The following is a 14,052-nucleotide window of genomic DNA, read 5'->3' on the forward strand; positions in this document are numbered from 1 at the left end:
AACGGGAAGTCTTGTCATATACGACGGAGACATGACACCGTAAGACAACTGCTCTCTAGTAGAATTTATTTCAATTGACTATGTAAAGTCAAGCGATAATGTGTCAGATCCACTAACGAAAGGCCTAGTGAGAGAGACAGTTGAAAGATCATCTAAAAGAATGCATTTACGTCTTAGGAAAAGTCAGCATGACGATAACTCTATCTAGCAGACTGGAGATCCCAAGGCTAGATTCAAGGAGAAAAACAAAGTTGTGGCTGACGGTTCGACATTGTCGATTAACTCTATCCATTCTCATGATGAAGACAATGTACAGGAACAAAATTAAGACTTTAAGGCTTGTTAATGAGGTAATAAAACTTAAAATTTTTAATAATTTGCTAAGTTTGGTAGATTTGACCAAATAGTGTATCTACGAGATGACACGGTTAAAAATCACCTATGTGAGTGTGAAGTGGAAGCCGTTTCAAAGAGAATTTTATGTCGAAAGCCTATTCTCTATACACTCATGAAACCAGGAGGTGTTCATGACTGAAATGAATACAACAGTAAGAACCATAAATAATAAAGGGTTAATTGTGTGACATATGGTTGTCTAGGTATACACCAAAGCTCGACAATTCAAAGATATCACATCTATCGATTGATCGAGTATATCTGACATATCTTCACTACGAAAAGTCCAAGGTGAAAACAAACTTATCCAGATGCAATTAATCCTTGCATGTAAAGTACACATTTTTCCTTGCATTCCTATGTTATAACCATTTCCCATCAATGTGGGGGATTGTTGGGTATGTTGCAAGAATTGACGGGAAATAGAGGGAAAAAGAGAAACTTGAAAAGTTGAGAACTTGAATAGTTGGGAACTTGAAAAGTCATCTTATGCTTTAATGAAAAGAATTTTGTCCCTCCTCGGTGGTGAAAAGAAAAATAGGAGAGTTTAAATATAGAAACACTCTTATTAATTGTTAAAAGGGTTGGAAAGAGGGACCCCCCTTGCGTTGTCGTCGTTCGCTCGGCTCGACTTCGTCTAGGATCCGCGCGCAATCCGTCTTATTTAAACTTTCCCATTTTATTTAAAATTTCTGCCATGACTGTTTTGCAAGGTTGCAACTTTCAGGAACAGTCAGTACTATTTGAAAGGTTACAAACTTTCATTAATGGTCGTGTAAATTCTAAAAGGGTTGCAATTTTTCAGAACTTGTTCTTTTTGCCCATAAATACCATTCATTTTTCAGAATATTTTCTTACGAATTTTCTGATTTTCTTCTTCTTCTTCTTCACAAACTTTTCTTCGTGTACTTTTCTGCTGTTGCATTGGTTCGCTGACACTAGAGTTTTTGGTATCTATACTCTGGTGATTGAGATCATTTTAGCCTGGGAGATTATATTCCAAATCAAACCTCATATTCTAGAGGGGAATAATTTCCTTAAGGGGACACTGTGAGTTCAGTTGACTTATCTTTTTCCTATTTATAAGTTTTTTCAGATTCTGGAACGTTTTATAGATTTTTAATTTTTTTTGTGAATTAAATTTCTGTTGATCTTTCTTATTGGTTCAATAAATTTTAGTTATTTCGTGTTTCTGGAGAAAATTATTAGAATCAGTAATTCTGATTTTCTAACAGAGATTGATAACACAAAAAAGAGCAAACTGAACAAGTACACCTTCCTTAAGACCTTTCTTGAGGATTTTACTAATATTTTCCATGAAGATCCAAGGATGAATCATCTGGAAAGGATGATCCAAGAAGCTTCTAATGGAGTAGAAGATTCACATGTATATGATAGACATGTTTTAGTACAAAGTAAGCGAGTGCGAAGAAAGGCTAGTAAAATTTTCCATCAAAACTTGGAATATGCAATTGAGGAAATTGGTTTGATAGGTTATGAAAAAGATAGAGGTGAACAGCAAAATCTCTCATTTGAGAGATACTTCATCTCAGATCCCTTTCAATAAAAAACATGTAATCATTGGACTTGCTAAGGATAAAAGATAGACTCATTGATTGCATACCATGGACAAATGTATGTGAAATTTTTCTTGGTTCCATTGGCCTTGTCAACGATGAATAGTAGTAATGAGCAATTGGCTGAAAGAGTTTAAAAGGGAGGAAGTCCTAGATGATATGTGGTCTATTGAGGCTTGGCAGCATGTGAGTGAGGAGATCATTTCCTACAAGGCTTGTAGATGTTGCATCTCTGGTAATTCCCTTCACTAGATGCGTTTTCTGAGCATGGATGAAAGCTGGACTCTTGGCAGCATGTGAGTGAGGAGTTGCCACTTGCAATTGCTGGACTACTTTCCAAGGATACAAGTTGTTGCAGAAAAAGTAGGATCACTTATGACAAGTGACATACTTTCTTTGAGCTACAACCACTTGCACCAGTACTTGAAAACATGCTTCCTTTATATGAGAACCCAGTCCCTACCAACTAAGGCATATATCCAAACAATAGACCTTCACCTACATCACTAATAATCACTTACAAACGTTAAGTGGATTATATTGATGCACTCTTCTTGTAGGTGTTTCTAAGAAATCCAAATTTGAACAAGTTGGGAATTATAATGGTTGATGATTCAGACACTATTAGCAAGTGTTATTGTCTTGTACATTTAACTCACATTGAGAAGCTCAAAGTCCATTGGGAACAATTCCCCACCAAATCTTAACAAGTTAACGTTGTGCACAACACACATACAATTACCTAATCTTAAACATTATGAAACCAAGATGGATCCTTGAAGCTAAAGTTTTTACTTCTTGACAACTTGCACATTATCATTTTCCAAGCCTTGAGCATAAAGATTTTTAATCCTTCGAAATCTGAAAATTATTTTTATATTCATCGTTTTCATTTATTTATACTATAATTAAATAAAAGGTGCGCAATTACAATTGGTTTGTGCATTGCAGGCGTAACGATTAATTGATATATACTCAAGCAAATTTGCACAAGTTCATCATCTTTCCTATCTCTGTATTTCGATTTCCTTTTTTTCTTAAAAAAATTCTGGCAAGTAAGTTAGTTTAGTGAATCTGATAATATAACCTTTGGAATGTGTTCAATAACTTCTCTCACATTGCTCCCCACTACATATTTTTTTGTGTGTTTTACTTTGCTTCTTTTAATGTTTTATACGCTAACTTTCATTCATTTTTATTTTTTCTTTAGATCATAACAATATAATAAAAGAAGCTCATGTAATCTTCTCTTTCTATCTTAATTTATATAACATATTTCGCCTTTTAGTATGTTTCTAAATAAATTACTACTAATTTGAATATTTCTTAAAATTGTGAATTTATATAATTGTAAGAGACAAATAGTAGTTCTGCCTTAAAAGTATGTGATTTCTGTCAATTTTTCCTATATTAACTTTATTCGAAGAATATTTCTTTTTTACTTTTGCACTTTAGCCGATCGATATTATAAAATTAATTATTTTTTAAATAATTATATCGTCTAAGTCCGTTTTGTATGTGTATCAACTAATTCTATGATATCTTCTATTTCTCACTGATAACATATAAATTTTAGTAACTTCATTATCGAAGCTTGAATCATTTTTAGCTAAAATTTGAATTAAAATTCCATATTTAATTTTTAACACCTGACTTCATTGATCATCTTTCAGAAATAAAATAAAATCTATATTTATTCTATTTTTTCAAATCTAATAAATGAAATTACACTAAATATGTTTTAGTTGTTATTTAGTGTATTGTGTGACTAAATTTAATAGTTATTTAGTGTATTGTGTGTCTAAGGTGATATGGATGTAAGCGGGAACATCACATGTGCATGCTCAGGAAAAGGAGACTGAAAACAATGTGTGTGGATTGTGCCTTGGACCAAAGAAATATATAATGGTCCCTCGTAATGATAACATGTAAAAAATGTGAGTTATATTATTTTAGAAACTATTAAGTCTTAAAATATAACCTTTAAACTTCTTCTCAAAACTCAAACTGAAACATAATAATTGTCTTTCAAAGACTTTCGAGACTTATAACTCTTCATAGGGTTCATGAAACATTATAGATATGAACAATTCAACTCAAGAATCTCAATAAAAATATAGAAACTCAATACTTATGAATAGAATTTTAAAAGAATCAGAAATTCAAAAACTCAGAATCAACTTATCTCAAGAATACTCAAATATAAGGATAGAAACCTAGATTTCTCTTTTACTGATTTGAAAGTAGATGTAGGGTGTGATGACGTACTAGTCCAACACTATGATAGCCTTTCATACTTGAAAGAACAAGGTTCTTGAAGAATCTTGAAGAAGAACTTAATTAGAATACTTAAAACCCTATCTTGAAGGTAAACAATCAAAAAAATCTTTCTTGAAATTTTTGTTCTAGTTTCTTGAAATCTCTATTGTCAAGATTTATGATTTTCATTAGTGATTCATAATTGTATGGAGGAATTTGAGGTGGAAAAAATGAAATTCTCGAAGAAAAACTTATCTTGAAGAAGAATCTTGAAAAAGATGGAAGGAATCTTGAATAGAGTCTTCTACTTTGATTTGTCCTTAGGGTTTGAGGGAGAAGACAATGATGGATTAAAAAATGAAAATATGATTGTTTAGGGCTTTATAAGAGTTAAGAAATCCGTTTTTAAGGTTTTCCTAGTGGTATAAGGAGAAGAAAATTACCTTATTTAGAATTTTTCCCGCAGTTAAAATGAAACCGCAATACACCAGTTACTACAATGGTCATAACTTTTTACTCAAAAATTGGATAGACGCGAAAACGGTGGCGTTGGAAAGAGGATTCAAATACCTTTAATGTGTTTGGTTATGAGGCACATAACTCTTTGTTTTGTAAGAGATATGGTCTTTTTAAGTTGATTTAAGTAAAATGTTATGTCAAAACTTAATCGGGAGACTTTTAACTCTACTTTGTGCTAGGAATTTCTAGTAACCTTAATTGATACCCAAAGTCATTTCCACATTAAAGAATTTATCTTAACACCTAGAAAAAATAGTCACTCAGCACGACCTTATACACAATTTAAAAATGATTTGAGTTTAACCTAAAAAATTTTGGGATGTTACATCTATTAATTTATGTTATTGAATACTTATTGTTCACATACTTACTTATCGAGTTCCATTTATTCTTTGTTAACTTTATTTTACATGACAAAAAATAGTGATGATGCATCTCTATTCTTGTCATATTTCATATTCTCACTTTATAAATAGTTAAACGTCTAGAGAATTTTGCCAAAATTCTAAGTTAGGCGTTTGCTATGCGATACCATATCACAATATAAAATCGTAAAATGGAATCAATGTTTACATATGCAATTTTATGATGATTCCATCTCATGATTTCATATCATGCGATAGAATCTCATATTCTTCAAAAATTATGATTTGAGATTTGTTAAATACAAAAATTGACTCAAAAATTTATATTTTGTTAAAACAATCCCACATTATATCTACTAACTATTTATTTCATATGTAAATAAAATTTATAATCACATCATTACTTTTTAAAATTTATTATTCTCACCAACATAAAATTTATTATTACTTTGAATTTGGTGAATATAAATGATAAAGTAGGAATTGATATGGTGAATACAGATAAGAACCGAGGGAGTAATTTTTATTATTTTTCGTGACAAAAGAAAACCTTTTTTCGGCTAAATATAAAAATGTTTAGAACAATTTAATATGAAAAAGGACAAGTTTGGTGATGTATGTTTGATATTCATTACTTCTTGTGTTTGATTTTAGCACAAAATTAATGCATTGAAAATGCGTAATTCACACAAGTAAAACAAGACATAAAACACTATGATATTGACACACAAGTGAAAATTGTCATAACTTGTACATTATCACATGATTATTTGCGAAATATCAAAAAAGTGATGAAATATTTATGGTCTATAAGCATGAAAATATAGTTGCGGATGATATTGACCAACAAATGGCTGATAATGTTGATTCGTCTTCTTGGTCACATGATCGAGAAATGCAAGTTCAACGTGACGAGATTGTCCGTATTATATATAGAAACTAGTACAATATAATTTTATGTTCAAATTTTTTATAGATTAAAGTTTGATCGACTAAAATTAGATGAAACAATTACTAAATGGAGAACAAATAGCTTTAAATAACATGTTATGCTATTTATATTTTTTTGTTTATCTGGCAAGATTGAATAAACTATTTGAGTCTATTTTAATAGTTTTACAACTTATAGGATTCTTATGTTTATGAAAATATATACAAACACATATTTCATATCGCATGTCCAAACAAAACTTCATTTTCATCTCATGATTCCATATTATGATATTATATCATGAATTTCTATCATGATTCCATATAGCATGACCAAACATGAGTATATAATGATATTATGTCCTAATTTTTACTTGAAACTCCTACCTTACTTATTAATTTAAAAATATCACAGATTTATCAAATCGTACCAATACTAAAGAGAAATCGAGAGAACACAATTTTGAAAAATCTAATTTTAATATAGAAAAAAAATAATCAAAAAATTGTAAGATACAAATTTTATAAAATAACCGACCAAATCATACCATGAACAACACTATATAAAATTAAAAGAAACTTATGTAAATAGACTATATTAAGAAAATATTTACCATTTATACCAATAATATTTTTTATCACTCAATTACTTTTAATACATTGTTAATACATATTACAAAAACAATTTATAAATCACATACTATTAAGTTAATAATTTTTTATATATAAAACACATATAATATAAATTTTATTAATGGATAATACATGTCACACATTTATGTATAATTTTTTATAATATTTTAAAAGCTTAAGTCATCGTCGACCCCTTAATGTTGTCCGCATAATTCAATTAGAAACCTTATCTAAGGCTTGTTTCAATTGAACAACTTCGATAGTTAAAATATATTGCTATTGAGCATTTTCAGACAATCACTAAAATTAGAGAGTGAGTGACGTACACTCGCGAATGATGTGACACAATAACCAATAAAAAAAAGACATATGGCATTGGCCCATAAAACGAATTAAAAAAAATAAATTAAAAAGAAAAATAAAATAAAAATAAGTTTTTTGGCCCCCAAAAAAATAAGGAAAAGAAGAAGAACCTTTCTTCCCCGTTTCTTCTTTGCTCACCCAACCACATTGCCTTCCTCCGTACACAAGGAGTTGCCGCCGGCTAAAATTACAAACAGTCCGATAATCATCGTAACTGCACCTTTTCTCTCAATTCATATGAGGATTTTTTTTCCAACCCCAGCCACTTTCCTTTCTCTAAAACTCATCAGAATTGCTATGCTATTTCTCCAAATCTCATTTTTTTCTCCAAACATATTCGTATATTTCTTTAATTTCTCTACATTGTAAGATTTTTAGAGTTTGAATTCTTTAACAATTTTAAGAAAATAACTTCATATTCGTATTAGTCTTGCCGGAATAATGAAGTTCCACCGAAATTATTTTTGATACAATTTGATTATTACTTTTTGATGCAATTCTCTTCTGTTGACACCCAATTTTGACCGACCTTTAACCATTTTTTAGGATTATATTCGACTAAATACGTATTTTAAAATTTACTTAAAGTTTTGAAGTTTTAGTCGATTTTTCTCAAAAAAATTTATATATTTTAGTATCGTTTACTTTATAAAATTATTGTAAATATTATTTCAAATTGTTTTAAAATGATTTTTCAATTATACAAAAAATATTTTAATGTATGTAGTATTTTAGAAATTATTTAAGTTCTAGCCTATTTTATTCTAATTTCTTTCAATTCCAACCACTCCAATTAAAGTTTTATTACAATCATAGCCACCTCTTCCTTTCAATTCTAGCCAATTTTAGTTGCAATTTTAGCCATTCCAATCCTCCAATCAATTTGATTTTAATTTTTCAACTTTTAATTTCATCCATCCATCTCAAATAATTCCTAGACCTAATCTTTGCCCTTCATTTCAAATTAGATCAACGGTTGAGATTAAATCCTCCTTTTAATCTATCAAATAACAAAACCTAAAATTTGTTCCCATTCTTCCTTTCTTTTTTCCTCTCTCCAGCCGCCCTCTCCCTTCTCCCTCTCTCCTCGCCATCTTCCGGTGAAAGCCACCAAAGGCGGCGACGCCCCTTCTTCTCCCTCGCCCCATCCCCTCTTCTTCTCTTTTCTCCTAGCAGTGATGGCTTCTCCGGCAGTTGTCCCTCTCCCCTTCTCCCGTCGCTCCTCCCCCCCGTCTTTCTCCCCTCTCCCGTCGTCCCCCTTCTCCCTCTTTCTCTCCTCTTCCCCTCCTCTCTCTCTAGCCGTTGTTTCTCGTCTCTCTTCTCTCCACCAGCATACGACAAAGACGTCGAAGCAGCAAGCCACCGGTCGACCCCAATCACCGAACCAGGATCAGCAGTTGCAGAACTCCGGACAGCAAGGGAAGCAGCCAGCAGCAAATCAAAAACCAACTCAACCGTGCTCTAGCGAGAAAATAAGATAGCAAGTTTGAGGAAAAGCCGAATCCGTACAGATCTGTCCAGGCTTGTCATTTTCACTCAATTATCGATCTGTTCTTAAATTATTAATTTTTAAGAGGTTTTATGCTTGTTTATTTGACGCGGAAAAACAACAAGTCGTCGTAAGTCTCGATATAAAATTAACATGGTTTAATGTGCTATTGAGAAGTAATCATGTCCTACCTCTAAATTATGTATGCTATATTTTTGATTACTTTGTTGAATTGGATACTTGTGTTGTACTCCGTTAATCACCTCTCCCTCACTATTGCACTATTGCTCCGTATAAGCTTAAGTATAATCTACCGACTTGTTGGGCATATTGTTTTGTTTTGAATGGATTATAATGCTTAATTCTAGTATAGTGGATTATTTCTTATTATTAACTTTAGGCAGATTGTTATTTGCTTCACTACAGTGGTGGATTGATGGCTTATTATTTAAATTCCCTTAACTGTGGTAACTTGGCATGCTAACTAATTCTTGATATCTCAATTGATTTAAAAGAGTTATTACTTGTTTATTTATGGAAATTTAGTCAAATATTGCTTATTTGAGGCAATTTAGAAATCCCTCTTCTTTTATATTTGTCGGTTTATGTGTGCATACCCATGCCATCGATGCATTATTCTCAGTAATTTTGATAATTATATTATTGATTGCCTTCACAATATATTCATGCATTGCTTAATAGTGACTATCATTATTTAAATTTTTTCTTACTTGTTGATTTTTGGAAAAAATCTTTATCCGTTTGGAAAATATTTGTTTACTTATTGCATGCTCTTTTATTTAAGAAAATAATATTAATTGATCCCTCCTTACTTTAATATTTGGCTCTATTAATTCTTACTTGCTTATTTATGATAATTTTAATTATTTTCTTATCATATTTAGTTGCTCATATATTGGGTAAAATAACTTAAAATAATTTTAATTTTGGTTCTATATTTAAGGAAAATATTGCTCTTCCTAGTTCTTTCTTGCTTAAGTTTAGTAATTTTTTTTAAATAATCTGATTTGGCTCCTAAATAAGAATAAGTTTAATTGATTTTCTTATTTTTAAATTTACTAATTTATTCTTACTTGTTTATATTTGGTAATGAAATATTAACATATTTTCTGATTTGGATATCCTTTAAAATAAGGAAAATTGTATTATAATTGATTTCTTTAAATATTTATTTCCCTTATTTGTTTCCCCCTCCTCTACTATATAAAGAGCTCCTTTTATTCATTCATGGACATTCATTCATTCTCAATCACAAAACTCTCTCATCACTCTCTCTTCTCTCATTGCTCTCTTGCTACTTTAACAACACATTAATATTCCGGTAATTATTCAAGGGTTCTTCTTTGCTATCTTATTACTTTGTTCAAGTAAAGGTTGAATCAATTCGTTTTGCTTAACGGGTTAGTATTCTTAACATTCATACTATCTTTACATTCACAATTTGTGTAAGCTATTGTTTTGTATGTAGAATTCGTCATTAAACGATTGCATATTGTCTCACCTTAACTAACAAGTGTGATTACTTGTGTAGTTATTTAATTACTTTGACAGGTTTCATATTTGAAGTTCAAGTTGAAGATTAACTGAAGAAGTATTTATTTATTTGTTTGAATGTATATCTATATCTATATATTTTATTTTTTCCGCTATTTTATTTATTCGAATGTTGTAACAATTGTAACCCTAAAGATCATATAATAAATTTATTTGGGGGTCGTCTAGGGGAGGGGGATTTATATGCTTATTTGTTCGTTATATTTTTAGAAATCATGCCTATAGGTCTGTCTTTAACCACCTAGATTTAATGTTTATAGGTGTTATAATCTAATCAATTTTCAATTTGCTTGACGCTTTCGTTAATGAGTCTAAAAAAAAAAATAACTAGATTCCATTAATTTTTTTTAAATATTAAAATCAAGTCCTAATAATAGGTTGTTAGATGTTACAAATTTTCATTTGTCTTATCACGTAGAAACTATGCCTAAGTATTAATTTTTTCATATCATTTACAAAAGTATGCATATGTGTTACTCCTTCTTTTGAACACCTAGAAATCATGTCTATAGGTTTGTAAATAAGATAATAAATTTCATTTGTGCATATTTGTGTCCTCCCCCTAAAATTAGTTAATATTATTTGATTAGTAATCCTATTTGTTTTCTTGACAATTTTCGCATTTATGATGCAATATGTTGTTTCCTTAAAATAATGATAATAATTTAAAGTCATGCATTTAACAAACTACTTGGCTTTTGAATATTGCATATCAAAACCTTTGCATTTAATAAATTTACTACCTTAATGTTTTACTAGTTTTTTTTTTATTATTTACAAAGTATTGCAACATAATTTTCTTAAAAGTCATTATTCAATCTTCCTTTGAAATTTTGGATTGATTGTGACATTATTTTTGAAACAAATTATAAGCACTATCTCCTAACCTATCGTTAGTGAGAAAGTCAAAGGAACTACGAGGTCTAGTTCCAATTTTTAAACCGACGCATCCTCGGAAGTACCACCTACCCATGAATTTCAAAAAGAATTATGTGCATTTATATGTAAATGTTTATGTGCCTACGTGTGAACTAAATCTTTTAAATCATTTTTCAAAACATAACTATTTTTTAGACCGACGTCAAATCAAAATTGTTTCTATGGTGGAGGAGCGCGATCAATAATATCGTGGCATCATCCCTATAAAGAAACAAACATTTTTTTAAAATAAAAATTCCTATTCAAAACTTATCAATTTTCAAACTTTATTTTCGCACATATTAATTGCTTAATATTTGCCAATTTTGTTTATAACATAGTGTCGTATGTCAAAATAAATAAAATGAGCTTAATTGTTTATTTATTGCCATCACCTAGCTTTACATATCTAAATAAATAAAAATAATAGTCTTAATTGTTTCGTATTTGTTATCACTTAGCAAGACTAAATAAACTATTAAATGAAGTGACTTTGTTTGCTAATTATAACTCCCACATAGACTGCATGAGATACGGTCGGGACCCACATTTGTGGACCTCGAGGGATGCCTAACACCTTCCCCTCGAGGTAACTTGAACCCTTACCCTAATTTCTGGCTCGCTGACCTTAGCTAGACTTAGTTAGGTTAGATAGGTGCCCTAACGCGCCTTAATTCGTTAGGTGACGACTCCCAAACTCAAAATCCCAAAAGAGTTGTTAGGTCGTGCACAAAACCTGTTTTTCTGTGAAAATGGGGCGCGACATCTTCTACAACTCCAAGACCATAACAGTGATATTGATAATGGCGGAATAATGCTAAGAAGAAAGAATTCAAGAGTATATGGGGAATGGGTGTGACGGGGGACGGTAGCTTAGGAATTTGATTGGTAAAAATTCTAGGTAATATGAAATTGTCCAACAGGAGGAAGACGATTGCCATGAATTTAACTTGCAAATTAAAATTTTCTTTTAAACAAAAAATGAAGGAAAAAGTGGAATCAAAACAAAGTGTACAAGATTTTAAGACTAAAGAAGACAAATGTTTTGAAGAAGAAGACTGCTAAAGGGGTATCAGGTCTAGGGTGAGGCTTTTTTTAAAAAAAAATTAAGAAATTATTGTTGAACTAAATTTTTATTAATTTTAGTTATCTATTCAATGTATCCAGGTTTTAAAAAATTACAAAATTAACTTTAAAATTTTAAAAAAAAAATTGGGATTTAATCACACGCTCAAGGACAGTGAATTACACTTACCTTGCCACATAATCATTTTGTGTTTAATGGGTATATGTTTTTGAACAAATTAAGTATTCAATTGGTACATGTCGTAGTTGAGATGTTTAAGTGAATTATGCGGACAACTTTAAGGAGCCGTCTATGACTTAAGCCTATTTTAAAACAGTTACAATGCATGTATATCACATAAATAATTCACTTTTAATATATATTAAATATATATCATAATATTGTTATGTATTACTATAAATAGTAATAAAAATAAGTATCACTAAAACTAGCAATTAATTATTAAAAGGTACACATCCAAGTAATTTTCGAAAAAAGAATCCTAGTAATAAATAGTACTTGCTCAATTTTTTTTCTAAAAATAATAATCTATAATCTATTATTGCTAAAAGAGAATGACAGACCTCAAATTTGAGGGCGTAAGGTGCCTGCTGAGGAAGCCTGAAACAAAAACCATATCAAAAGAGGGTTTGAATCCAAGTAGAGGGAGAAAACGAATAGATAATCCATTCCAAACTATCTAAAGTTGAGTAATTTCCCTAGGTAGTCACCCATGTTTGGGAAATTACTTAGGAATATCACTTATGTTTGTTTTAGGACTACAATATCACCCAACTTTGCCTATTTTCCTAAAAATATACTTGACACAAAAAATACATTATTTCTCTCCTACTAGAGTGCAATGCCACATTTTTAATATATTTTTCTAATTCTTTTAAAGAACCGGGAAACCCACATATTTTCTTGAAGAATCGAAGGAGCTTATAGTACAGTTCTTAATGTAATTTTTTACTGGGTATAATATGTGGGCAGAAAGGATTCGGGTGGGGGAGCATCTACCTCCTCTCCCAAGCCCGATGAATGGAAAATGGCGCTAGATCTATCGGATAATTAAGTTGCACCGGTTTGTCTTATTTTTTAAAACGGAAAAATGTCATATTTGCCCTTGTACTATTAGAAAAGGGTTATATTTACCTTTTGTTATACTTTTTGGTTATATTTGTCCCTACCATCCAACTTTGGATTTATATTTACCCTTTGGGTTGTTAAGTTCCACATCACCCTTTTTTTTTTATCATATATGTCTTCTACATGGATATAATACTTTCTAATTTAATTATTATACCTCATCTCCAAAGAATTGAAAGGAATAAAGTGAAAAAATATTTTCCAATTATTTCCAAGAATTTGACAACCCGAGATATTTAAACACAATCTGCAACTTCTCAATAACCAAGCGGCGACTTTACCATTTTTTTGTACTATATAAATGATATCACTAAACAATTGATCTCCAAATCTACCTACCGCCGTTTACTCTTTATTCATCAAAAACTTGAAAAATTAAGAAAGAGATAAAAAAAAATAAAATTGGGAAGCTTTTGGCGTGAGTCGTGGGGAAAGATAAATCTATCATATTTATGATATGAAAAATATTGACTACACCGCCAATGTCCATGGCTTCCAATTATTTCTCCTTTTCCATACAATTTCTTCCAGTTATTTTTTCTTTCCAGAAAGAGTTGTTATGAGATTTAGAGATTGTCATGCACCACTCTTAAAATTTAATTAGAGTGATAATAAATTTCTTATAGCCATTTTATTTTTGAGATCTTATACATATTATTTTTTTTAAAGAGAAAATTTTTGTGGGAAATGGAAAGGAATGAGGGATTTGGGAAGCTTTTGGCATAACTGGGATGAATTTTGCCATCCAAGTGTTTAAACATAATTAGGAAATATTTTTTTACTTGGTTACTTTCAATTTTTTTGCGTAAGGTG

General features: G+C 30.5%; 1 non-coding gene across 1 annotated transcript; it reads left to right on the forward strand.

The window, feature by feature from the left end:
• The first annotated feature begins 13,790 nt into the window (after positions 1 to 13,790).
• On the forward strand, positions 13,791 to 13,884 carry LOC112941027 (small nucleolar RNA Z221/R21b). The gene has a single exon (XR_003245859.1). It is a non-coding gene; the product is annotated as a small nucleolar RNA Z221/R21b (small nucleolar RNA).
• The last annotated feature ends 168 nt before the right edge of the window (positions 13,885 to 14,052 follow it).

Source organism: Solanum lycopersicum, chromosome 2 (assembly GCF_036512215.1).
Source record: "Solanum lycopersicum chromosome 2, SLM_r2.1".
Classification (NCBI taxonomy): domain Eukaryota; kingdom Viridiplantae; phylum Streptophyta; class Magnoliopsida; order Solanales; family Solanaceae; genus Solanum; species Solanum lycopersicum.